Raw genomic sequence first — 11,556 nt, 5'->3', positions numbered from 1 at the left:
CCGCTCGCAGCCCCCCGGCGGTGTCGAGCCTGGCGGGTAGTTGTCCTTGGCTCGTTCCAAAACAAATTGCGCCGAAGTCATTCATTTCGAATAAATCCCCGAAAGTCGGCCGCTGAGGTCGGCTCGCGCACGTCCGAGGCGTGACTTTTTACCTCGTGGGGTTAAGCGAGTTTTCTGCTTTTATCTGCTTTTAAAAAGTTGAGCAGAAAAGACCTGCAACTTTCACCTTCATTAAGGAGTGGAAATGTAACGATGCACCTGATGGTAACAAATCTTTCATCTACTTTTAAGCTTCTCTAACATCTGAGGAGCGGGAAGGTGAAAATTAGAGACCAAGGGATAATATACTGGACTGAGCATCTCTAATACATATATTTCCATATAATATGTATAGATTAATCACTAGGCAGGGATCTGTGCTCTGGCAAATAAAGTAACAAATGTATACTTTGAAGTGGAATAGACTCCAAAATCAGTTAATCATGACCAGGGGCATTGTTTATACAAAAGACAACAAAGTTAAAGCAGAGTTAAATGTAAGAATATGTATTATTAACGTACCAGGAAGAAATATATCTTCAGTATTTTTAAGTTATCCACAACCAACCATTACAAGTCTGGAAAATCAGCAATATTCAAATTGTCTTTTAGTGATGAGCATTTTATATTGCAGACTAAAAAAGATTTCTTTAATATATAGTTTCTCCTCTCTTTCTATTCCTTTCCCAGTGCCAGTATCATTAGAGTTGAGCTTAGTTTAACAGTGGATCTAGCTTCTAATTCGGAGCACTGGGCCCTGTAATGTCCCTCATTGCCCGTATTTTCTCATAGTTCATCATAAGTAGTAGAACTCTTGTATAAATATCAGTCATTTAGGAAGTGTGCTGCATGATTATTTCTGACATCCCGATGATCCTACTTCAAGAGTTCCTTGAAATAGACTTTTGCTTTATGTTATCACACCAAGCAGATAAAACAACCATTAGCAATCTATTTCAGTTGTGAATATAGAGTTTGCACAAGATTCTGATGAAAAGAGAATTAAAAGAATATGTAATAATATCCAGATGCTATAATCTGTAAGAAATTTAACACAGCCATATATGCGAAAGGTTTAATTCCCGCTTTCCTGGTTACAGCATGTAACTCCCCTTAATGATGGAGTTCATAATGTTACAGTAATGCATATGCTCTCTGCTTCAGTGTGCTACATAGCCTTCAAACATAGTGACAGGATCGCCTAGAAGTTTTTACAATTTCAGTAAACTGCGAAACAGGAGGTGAGAGTTCAGACCCTTCACGCTTTCACAGTGACTTCTTGAGGGCTTCAGTAGGCTGGAAATTGTCTGGTAAAGCAGCCAGAGAGACAAAAAGAAGTAGCTTCATCATAATTTGGATCATTGAAGTCCAATTTTTTATTGGTTCTAAAGCAAGTTCTCTTACACAGGATTCACAATTGCAAGACTACTTCTTGCAACTGACTCTTCCTTCACTGTTAATGTATATTCATGTAACAAGTTAGAAAAAGAAGGCATTCTAGGTATAATGAACGAGCATTATAGGAGATTTTCAAATTTGGGAATCTTTCATGTTGCTGATACAGGATGAAATACACTTTGTATTACAGAAAAGGCATTGGGATGAAGCATTCTCTAATTTTAACAGAAAATAAAAGTCATTTTATTAAGAGGGCGGATCATTAACAACAAAAACGTATTGTTACTTGCATTGATAAATCCCAGATTTTTTAAAAGAACACATACAATAGCAGGGATTTCCATCCCCCTGAACTCCCAAAACACAATCTTTTCCTCATAGTGCATGTCAGTCAACTCCATGTTTTCTTATACATTCATAATTTACTTGAGCATTAATCCAGAGGTGTGTTGGGTTCATACTTGTGAAACTTGAGGCAAAATCTAAACGCACGACTTACCACAGGTTGGTACAATTAATACAAAACTCTTTACAAGTTTGCACAAGCTCTGATCCATGCAAAGATACCGCCCATCAAAATTAATTCCTTGTGTGAATCCATTGACTCCAACAACATTGACTCCATCCTGAAGGATTATTTCAACCAAATACATTGTTTCAAAGACAACAGATGCCACTTAATGTAATTCCAAATTATCAATATAAGGGTTTTATTGTAATACATTATTAGAATAACAATATAGTACATTAGAAGTTGATTTCTAGGAACTTTCCTAATGACCTTTTAAAGATCATACCTGTTCATTGCAAGGAATCTAGGAATTTATTTGTAGCTTTCTCTGCTTAATTTTCAAAAGTAAATTAATGCTGCAAAATATAAATACATTACACTTAGTATTTCATTATGTGATTAATATTATCGTGTTGCTCTAATTATTGTGGTGTTTTATTAGAGTATTTTTAGCAGGTGTTCTAAAACATCTTCATAGATCAGACTGATTCAGTATACAGTCATGGATCTACCTTGTCTTCCTCAAACTTCTGCTGGACTACAGAGTGCAACTATGCATAATCTATCTTTCAAAATATATGTTTGAAATATTTCATTTTTCAGTACGAAATGATTGAATTATAGTTTGGATTATTGAACAATTTTCTATTCTTACACTTTGTGTGACTAGTAGAGTGCTGTCAAATTTGCATTGCAAATTCATTATGAGTAATACGCTTTTGGACCCTAACACAGAAAGTCTCAAGAGAGGTTCCAAACAAGACTGGGGCCCATTGTACAATGCAGTACACAAACACATAGTAAGAAATATTCCCTATTCCAAAGACTTTGTAATACAGTACAAAATGCAAAATTCTGAGCTGGGTGGGAGGCAAAGCAGTAAAAGGTTCAATATGCAGTGAAAGATTCAATACCTTGCTGAGGAAATCCTGTTGAATCCAGTCTCATACAAACGCTAATCTTGTGTTTCCAAAGATGATGCTTGCTTTCGTGAAATCTATGTTTGACCTTTCGTGGTGCCTAGACAAGCAGGGCCTTTTACTCATTGGGTACAAGAGCAAAATATCCCACAGACTGCTCTTTGTCTCAAATATACGCTAAAGTAGCAAAAAGTGTTCTTAAAGAGGCAACCCACATTAACCAAAAATGAAACACTAAAAAGTACAATAGTGCAACAAATACCATGTGGCATATAAATTCACTTTTAACAAGAATACTGTGCACCATAAAAGGATTTCAACAATTACTGTCACATTCCTACAGTAGCTTGTATTTATATGTGAAATAAGACCACCCCACACAGATCACTGGAGTTTAATCTGAATTCAGTTTTCAGTTGCATCACAAAAAACTTTTCACTGAAGCTACACATGTCACTTGGGAGTGGTAGGAATGAGAGGAAAAGCATACTGCTGCTCTTCGTGTGGACCAGTCTGTCCACACACATCATGCAGCGATGTGTGAGACAGAAGGTGGATGCTATCAGGACTCCTCATTCCTATTCCATCTTCTTGTTGCAGAGAACAGACTGGCAGTTTCAGACAGCATAACCAAGTATCACATCCTCTTGTGTCATCTGCAGAAACTGAATTCTGGAAGCACCGAGCGTAAAGGTATAATAACTTCACCTTTTTGCAGGAGGACAGAATTGCAGTGGTGGAAGTGTCAGCCAGCACAAGTGTTAGTGTGCTGTCTTGTGACTGGAGGGTGACACAGAGCCATGGTGCCAGCACTGATTATCCTGCACGTAGGTAGGCACATACGTTCTGCAGACCTGCCTTAGACCTACAAAGATGTCTAGGTTCTTGACTCCTGTTGATTTCAGTGGGAAGAAGTGCCTAAATTGTGCAGTAACTGGATGCTGTATTTCCAGCTCTTTCTGTAACAGTTGTCCAGAAACCATCTTACCAAGTGAATGGTTTTTGACCTATGCTGTAGCAGTATTGTGGGCAGCAGGTTCCTGATACAGACAGTGAAAGGCATCGAAGAGCAGAAGAATGAGGGCTAAAAATGGTGTGTCAGGCTATAGGACAGGTTGTGAGGAACTCTTACCAGTCTCAGCTACAGCAAGGGCATATTGTGCATTATTCAAGAGAATTCCCCTCCCATTCACAGTGATATGGCATCCCACTGACAATTATTTTCTTAGGAAAACGTGAGCAGACTGTACAGTAAGCTGATTTTCAAAGAGTTTAACTGCTGAAAGCCAGAAGTGGCACCATGCAACCAGCAGATTCTGCCTCTATGCCACTAACTCTGTTTAAGAATTACATTATTTATCTGAAAATTAATTTACAACACATGCAATATCACCTTTCATGTCCCAGACCTCACATTCCAAAATAATACCATTGCCTTCTGTAAGCTGACTCACAACATACAGCTTCAGAAAAAAGGAAAATATAGGGGGATATTATTAAGAAACTACCATACATGCCCTTAACGTATGTGGACTTTCTCTTCCCAGTGAGTCCAGATGTCAGGATGCAAATATAGGCTCAACAAATGCAAGTATATGTAAGTTACAATTTTTTAATATCATCTGACTATGCTTAATATGAACTAAACATCTTGCAACATTGCCAGACATTCTCCTGCATTTTTATTTTGAGAGTTCTGCTTGTCCAGATGATCAGATCTCTACTTTCCTGACTATTATTGTGTATATATGCCAATTGTTATCATCAACAGTGAAAACAGTGACTTGAGAAAATGGTCCATATTCAGTTGATTGTGAGATTTTCAAATTGTTTTTACTCACCAAGACTATTTTTTCGTCTGACACCCATTCAGTTCTCATACATGAATATATGCAAAACCTTATTCTCGTTGACATGAGAAGACTCACACAGAGGAATCTTAAAATAAATATTTAAAATTTATTCGGAGAGATTCACTGTGTGCAGATTTCACCATTCCCTCTTTTTCCTCCTCTCAGAGTGCAGAAATGCACATAAAGTTTCTGGCATTTAGCAGAGGATCTCCAACTGAATTCTAATTCTTAATGCTGCGTACTTTGTATACACCATGATACGCAGCAGCTCAAATGGATACTGTATTTCAGCAAGCAATAGGCAGTCTCCATTGTCATCAAATACAGAGAAACAACGCAGTTTTTTTTATGGTGCTGAGAAGTGAATTACCAGTGGTATTGACTGTGCATCTCGGATAGCTCAGGAGCTGCCCAGCATGCAGGTGCTCTCACCTAGAGCCAATAAACTGTGGATCTACCACCATTCGATTTAGTACCAAATCTAATCATTTGTCCAGTTCTAGAAGATTGGTCTCCTGGTGTGAAGATCCCCAATCTGCTAGCAGATGTTCCTAGGCCTTAATGGAAAAAGACACGGTTTTAAATGAGACCATTTAGTCACTGTCCAGGAGTGTTGCATACGATTTTAAAGCATAAACTTTTTGCACTTCCCTTGAATACACCAAAATAAATGCTACTGTCGTGGTTTAACCCCAGTCGGCAACTGAGCACCATGAAGCTGCTCGCTCACCCTCCCCCCTCCCAGGGGGATGGGGGAGAGAATCAGAAAAGCACAAGTAAGAAAACTCATGGGCTGAGATAAGAAGAGTTTAATAATTTAAATAAAATAACAATAACAATAACAATAATAAATTGTAATGAAAAGGACAATAACAAGAGAGACAGAGAGTAACAAAACGCAGGGAAAAACAATAAAACCCAAATGATGCAACTGCTCAGCACCCACTGACCAACGCCCAGCCCGTCCCCGAGCAGCGATCGCTGCCCCCCAGCCAACTCCCCCCAGTTTCTATATTGAGCATGATGCCATATGGTGTGGCATAGCCCTTTGGCCAGTTTGGCTGTGCCCCCTCCCAGCTTCTTGTACACCCGGCAGAGCAGGGGAAGCTGAAAAGTCCTTGACCAGTGTAAGCAGTACCTAGCAACAACTAAAACATCAGTGTGGTATCAACATTAGTCTCATACTAAATCCAAAACATGGCTCTATACCAGCTACTAGAAAGAAAATTAACTCTATCCCAGCTGAAACCAGGACAGCTACTATTCGGGACGAAGAGATAAAGCAAGAAATTCATTGTCTGAGAACACTGACATGCAGGACCTGTTGCCCAGTGATATCTGTTCCTAACATAAAGATAATCTGAAATGGGGCCTAGACTAATTGAAAACATCAGAAACAAAATGGCTTGAGATACTTGCCATTCAGCTGCCAGCTCTGCAAGCAAACACAGATGAGGGGAATTTCTTTTAATGAGTGCAGCTAACTTAAAAAAAATTGTTTTAGCAATGTAGAAGTGTAAGTTCATGTACTTGGTTCTTGCAGAAGCTTTTATTTCCATATTTACAGATAATCCTGTGGGAGGTAAAAATCTAGCACCAGATATTCTTTCAGCAGAGTGGATTAGGTTACAGCCCATCAAATCACAGTATATGCTGTGCCAGTCTACGAAGGTATTTTCAGAGCAATATGAAGGAACAATTATTAATAGAACTCTGAAAAAAAATGGGGCCAATCTGGTGGGATGTCAGGGAAAAAAAACCCGACAGGATCAAACCCTCATTGGCACCAGGAACTGTTTCTTTTTAATGACTTGGAAGGTTTCATCAAGTGAAAGATTGACACAAAGTTGCTACTACAATGTGTGGAAGTCATGTTGGCGGACACTAAAATGCTCAAAACCTTCCACTTTTTCCCTACAATCAAACAGCAATTTAGTTTAGGAAAATAAAAAAAAAATCTTTGCAAGAAGGAGCAGGAAATATATGCATACATCAATGATGCCCCAGAGTGGAGAACAGCCAGACAGCTGCTGCCTTGGTGGTCCATCCAGTACATTTCTAATGGAGGAACAATGGAATTAAAAGCAAATGCAGAACAATGTCAGATTTTTGGAAAAGAAAAAGCTAATTAGTGCTCTGTAGAGTTGTGCCCATATTTTGCATAACTGCATGGCAGGTTTTTGACATTGAAATTTTAATATGCCAATAATTTCTGTATTCCCAGAAAACTCATAGGAATTAACTTTTCTTTATAGCAATCTCTAGAAGTTATCACCTATCAGACATTCCCAACACCATGCAAACAATTAACTTAAACCTGAGCACTTCTGTGATAGGTTTAATCCTATCACAGCAATTATTTCTTCACATCTTGTGCTGATGTGAATATATTTTTATTACATGTGTTTAAAGGCCTGTGACCCACACCTATTTTGAAAGAAATAATTTTTTCCTCTCTGAAATAATGTATTCCAAAGGAGGATTTTCCAAAAGTACCATGTAGCTGGAAACATGCTCTACTTTAAAGTCATTTCTATGATTGGTGTGGGTTTCCTATTCCAGTGACACGTGCTTTGGGGGTTTATAGTTACGACAACTCTGTACTGAAGTCGCATGGTTTTTTCCTGAAGGGATCACAGCTGTAACGCTCTAACTTCAACCACTACATTCAAACAAGTGGGCCGAAAGATCCATCTTACCCATCGTGAGAGGAGACAAGCTGCTTTCCCTCTTTTCTGACTGTGCAGGCAAGAGGAGACTGAAGACAGGCAAAGGGATGAAGAATGGAATGGAGGCAGGTGACTTCTGCTTTTTCCTTCTCTCCCTCCTGCCAGGTAATCTACTAGCATTGCCAGACTTTAAATGTTTATTCTGAACTCCAGCAAATCATTCCTCATGACATATGTGGAGCAGTGCTGACTTGCAATGGTTTTCTTAAGGCAGCTATGACTTTTAGCGATGCTGTGGTTATATATATTTGTCACGTGCTAAACTGATTCATTTTCCCAAACTGAGCTTACTAAGTTAGATGGGTGAGAGAGACAGCCTGACACTTAGTAGTTACAGTTCTGCAGTGAAAAGCCAGAGGGTAAAATTCCAGTTACATTGGTGTATGATGGAACTTGTCTCACTGCCTTAAGCAAACGGTATACTAACAGCAACAACAGCAGTCTGCACCCAGTGTACAGGACCTATCTCCTGTTATTCTCATCCAGCAACTGAGAATTCCTGTGAAGAACTGATGTGTCATAGCCCTACAGCTCCCTGGGTCAGATTCCTTACACTTCATAGCTATCCAGCATAGTGTTCTCAAACATAAGCCAATTCACATTAATAGAACACTTTCATGTGATCCAGGGAGAAAGGAGATCCATACACCAGCTAGGAGTGAAGGAGTGCAGAAGGTTATAAAAATCAGGGACAGAGTGGTACATTTTCATTTTTAGTCTAGAAGATAATTGGGTAAGTAATTTTTTATTGGTTCTTTAAATTTGAAAATGTCTAGACTCAAAACAGTTTACTAATTATGTTTTAGACATTACAAAAAGGCAAAGGAAGTGTCTTATAAGTAAAAGAAACTTTTCTCCTTACCAAAAAAAACCAGTGGCTCCTGTGAGGTTCTATAGTTTCATGATCTCTTGTATAACTTCTTTTACAATCCACATAACCTATGAAGTAGCCTACAGGATAGTGTCTATTTAGTCGGTATCTTTCTAAGACCAAGAGACTGATCATTAAGTGTGCATGTCCTAAAATAGCTGTTTTAAAAACATGTTACAACATTACAGACTGTAATAGCTATTTGCAAATGCTGGAGTTTTTAAATATGGCTCTCTTCCACTGTTGTTCTTTTTTTCAGAAATAGTTCTAAGGATTTGTTTCAGAAAGGATTGCTTGTTGATTTTAAGTTGCCATGTAACGACAAGAATGTGTGTTTCTCATGCAGAATTTCAGAGATAAAATTAGCTGGCTAGACACTAGAAAGATTATGCAGATGTTTGACGATGTTCTTAAGTGAGAACTGACTACGATGTTTCGTCCTTTCATGCATAATGAAGTTTGCTTCAGGCTGTAAAACACAACACTGAACATCCGTAGGTAGAATATTGTCTCTGGTGACCCAAACCTTTTATAGATCTTTAGGCAGTTGAAGTCACTTCTATCCTTTCCCACTAGGAGAACTAATCAGATTAAAATAATACTTCACTAGTTTGAGATTAACAAGAATTTGGTTATGTTATTATTTTGAACGTTGATGGCATTATATTGAAATATGTTGTCAACATGTAAGACCATGGCCACTTCAAATATTTCTGGATTTTTTTAGTGAACAGGGTTTATATTACCACAATGTTTTGTATGTTTTGGAAACTATTTTTCAAGTAATCTGCCTTTAAAAGGATAGGTTTATCTTCAGGCAGAAACTAACAATCATATTGACAAACACAGGATGACAATGGCAGACATGCTTTTATCTGTATTATAAAGTTGGTATTTCCTACAAAACCTGATCTTCTAAAAAAATAGAGTGCTTATAGCTTGAATTTGTTTTTCATGATTCAGCTATTCAGGATCAAGCTGCTAATTACCTTGGCGTAGACCTTTTTCCCTTTACACAGCCCACGAGATGGGTTAGAAACCTGCTATACATGTAGGAGTTAAGAAAAAAATCTCCATCCCTTCATGTGGGAGCTTTTTAATTATAGACTGAGATCATAATTAAGTAGATGCTAATACATATATCCATAAATCTTATTTTAAAGGGATTTTGGAAAGGAGAAAGGTAGAAGGGCTGGTAGCTGGCCAGAAATGTCAGATGGGCCTATGGATGGAAGATCTAATCCTCATTGGCTTAGTTTTCAGTACCCTGCCACCTGCATCCACATCTACATTTACATCCATGCGTTCTTCCATCTTTAAAACAGAGATCTGTGGCAATGACAGGCTTGGATACCCTGGCTTAGGGAGATCAGTAATCACTTTGCACATGCTCCAGAATTATCTAGTTAGTATTTTTCATCAAGCGTTTTGACAATCCCAGGGCAAGCTGTGGAAAGCAACCTAGTCTAGGAAAAAGCTGGTCTAAGCTGATCTAAGTTATATTATAGCTCGGTGATTTTATCAGTAAAGCAGGTTGTCAATGACTGGATGTGCTTGGATTGTCACATGGGCACTGGGTTGTGGGGCTGATTAGAAAGGACACCTGTTCAAAGGCACACAAACAGCCTACTGCAAAAAAGAAATAAAATAAATGTCCCTGCTTCCAACCTTATACTTCATACTTACAGGTATGCCTGCAGACCATTTCCCCCTTATACAAAAAATAATTTACATTGTAAATTGCTTGCTTGTTATTTTGTGGGGCTTGATAGAAAGCAAGCAGGATAGAAATAGAAGCAATACTTTGGAGAGCTTCCAGAGTAGGCAGTGGAGGGGGCCCAAGGGGGAGACATCACCGTGAAGGTTCAGGTTGTGAAATCTTCTGTAGGCTGTGGTAGGGTCCCTGTCTTCATTGGCAACTTCCATTCAGCTGGATGGGAGGAAGGTATTTTTGAAGAACATTGAGGATATTCCTTTCTCATCACTTGAAGCTTTCTTTAAAATTCTCTTATATCTATCATCTTTTATGGCAGTATTAGAGAATGGCAGTATTAGAGAACAGCAGCATTGGAGAATGATTTTATGGCAGTATTAGAGAATGTTTGACCTGTAATACTGGGCAGCTTTTAATCAGTGCTGTGCTGCTTCTTTCAGTGAGAGAAGTCAAAACAAGCTTTAATACTGACCACTGACCTTTTTTCTGGAAAGATGGGCCTTCATTCTGGGGGAGGTGGGAGCCACTACTCAGGCTGCAGAAGACTTTCAGATCAGCTTTTGTGTTTTCTGATGCCAGAGTAACAAAGTTTATAGAAGCCCCTTAATTCCATAACAAGTCTGAAAAGAGTAAAACTTTACCCTACATCTAAGATCTAAGCTTAAAGCTAAATGAGCAGCTTAAATTCAGTTGATTCTACATTCAGTTGCAGCAACTAATTGTTTGAAGAGTTACACTGCTGACAGCCAGTATAAGAGTAGAGCCATCACAGATTATAGTTCTTATTTTTCTTGACATAATCCTTTTTAACTACTGCCTTCTAAAAATTGCATGGTGAAACAAAGCTCGATTTAATTTTTGTGTGTTTTCATTAGAAGCTCCTGAATGCAATATTATGAAAATATATCAGTTGATCAAGATACATATACAGAATATACAAGGCTCAGCAAGTTTGACAAAATACTGAACCATATAGTCTTGCCAAATTAAATTTGTCATAAAATGCTAGTTAGGACTTGACAGACTCATTTACTTCTCTGGTTTCACAGCAAGCATATGATCCAGCTAGCACTCTTGGTTCTTGGTCAAACCCAAGACTCAGCCAGCTCTGAGTCCTTGCAAATGGATTAGAATATGTTTGTTTGCTTCATGTGTAAAGCAATAGTGTGCTGTGGGGACTTTTATAGGACTGTAATAGGACTGTACATAAATAAAAGGTAAGAACAATTTCTTTTGTTACTTAGATGAAATCTGCTTTTCTGAATATAAGTAGTCAGAAAAGATTCACATATTCATGGCAACCTGACTGGGTGTATAGTGTAAAGACTTTTTCTTGCTATCAAAACATAGTGTGACAGATATCATGCTAATATTTTTTTATATGAATGGTTGCCATACTTGCAACAGAAATATTTTAGAAGGAAACAGGACCAGTATAATTGTGAGTAAGAAAGAAGGACCACAAAGTAATCTCCCTAGAGGCAATGAAAGAAAACAGGAAACTTCCTTAGTGACCAACAC

The 11,556-nt window shown here is 38.2% G+C and overlaps 1 protein-coding gene across 7 annotated transcripts in view; it reads left to right on the top strand.

Annotated features, from left to right (window-relative positions):
• The first annotated feature begins 7,321 nt into the window (after positions 1 to 7,321).
• TACC2 (transforming acidic coiled-coil containing protein 2) overlaps positions 7,322 to 11,556 on the top strand; it is a 151,580-nt gene continuing 147,345 nt past the window's right edge. For 6 of the 7 annotated variants that reach the window (XM_075504409.1, XM_075504411.1, XM_075504408.1 and 3 more), the window contains exon 1: positions 8,146 to 8,183. The gene's annotated coding sequence lies outside the window, so the exon portion shown is untranslated. Of the gene's footprint in view, positions 7,556 to 8,145; positions 8,184 to 11,556 lie in introns of those variants that run through there. The other variant, XM_075504407.1, reaches the window with a different exon arrangement.

The sequence above is a fragment of the Mycteria americana genome, chromosome 6 (assembly GCF_035582795.1).
Source record: "Mycteria americana isolate JAX WOST 10 ecotype Jacksonville Zoo and Gardens chromosome 6, USCA_MyAme_1.0, whole genome shotgun sequence".
NCBI lineage: Eukaryota > Metazoa > Chordata > Aves > Ciconiiformes > Ciconiidae > Mycteria > Mycteria americana.
This window is presented reverse-complemented; position numbering and strand designations above follow the sequence as displayed.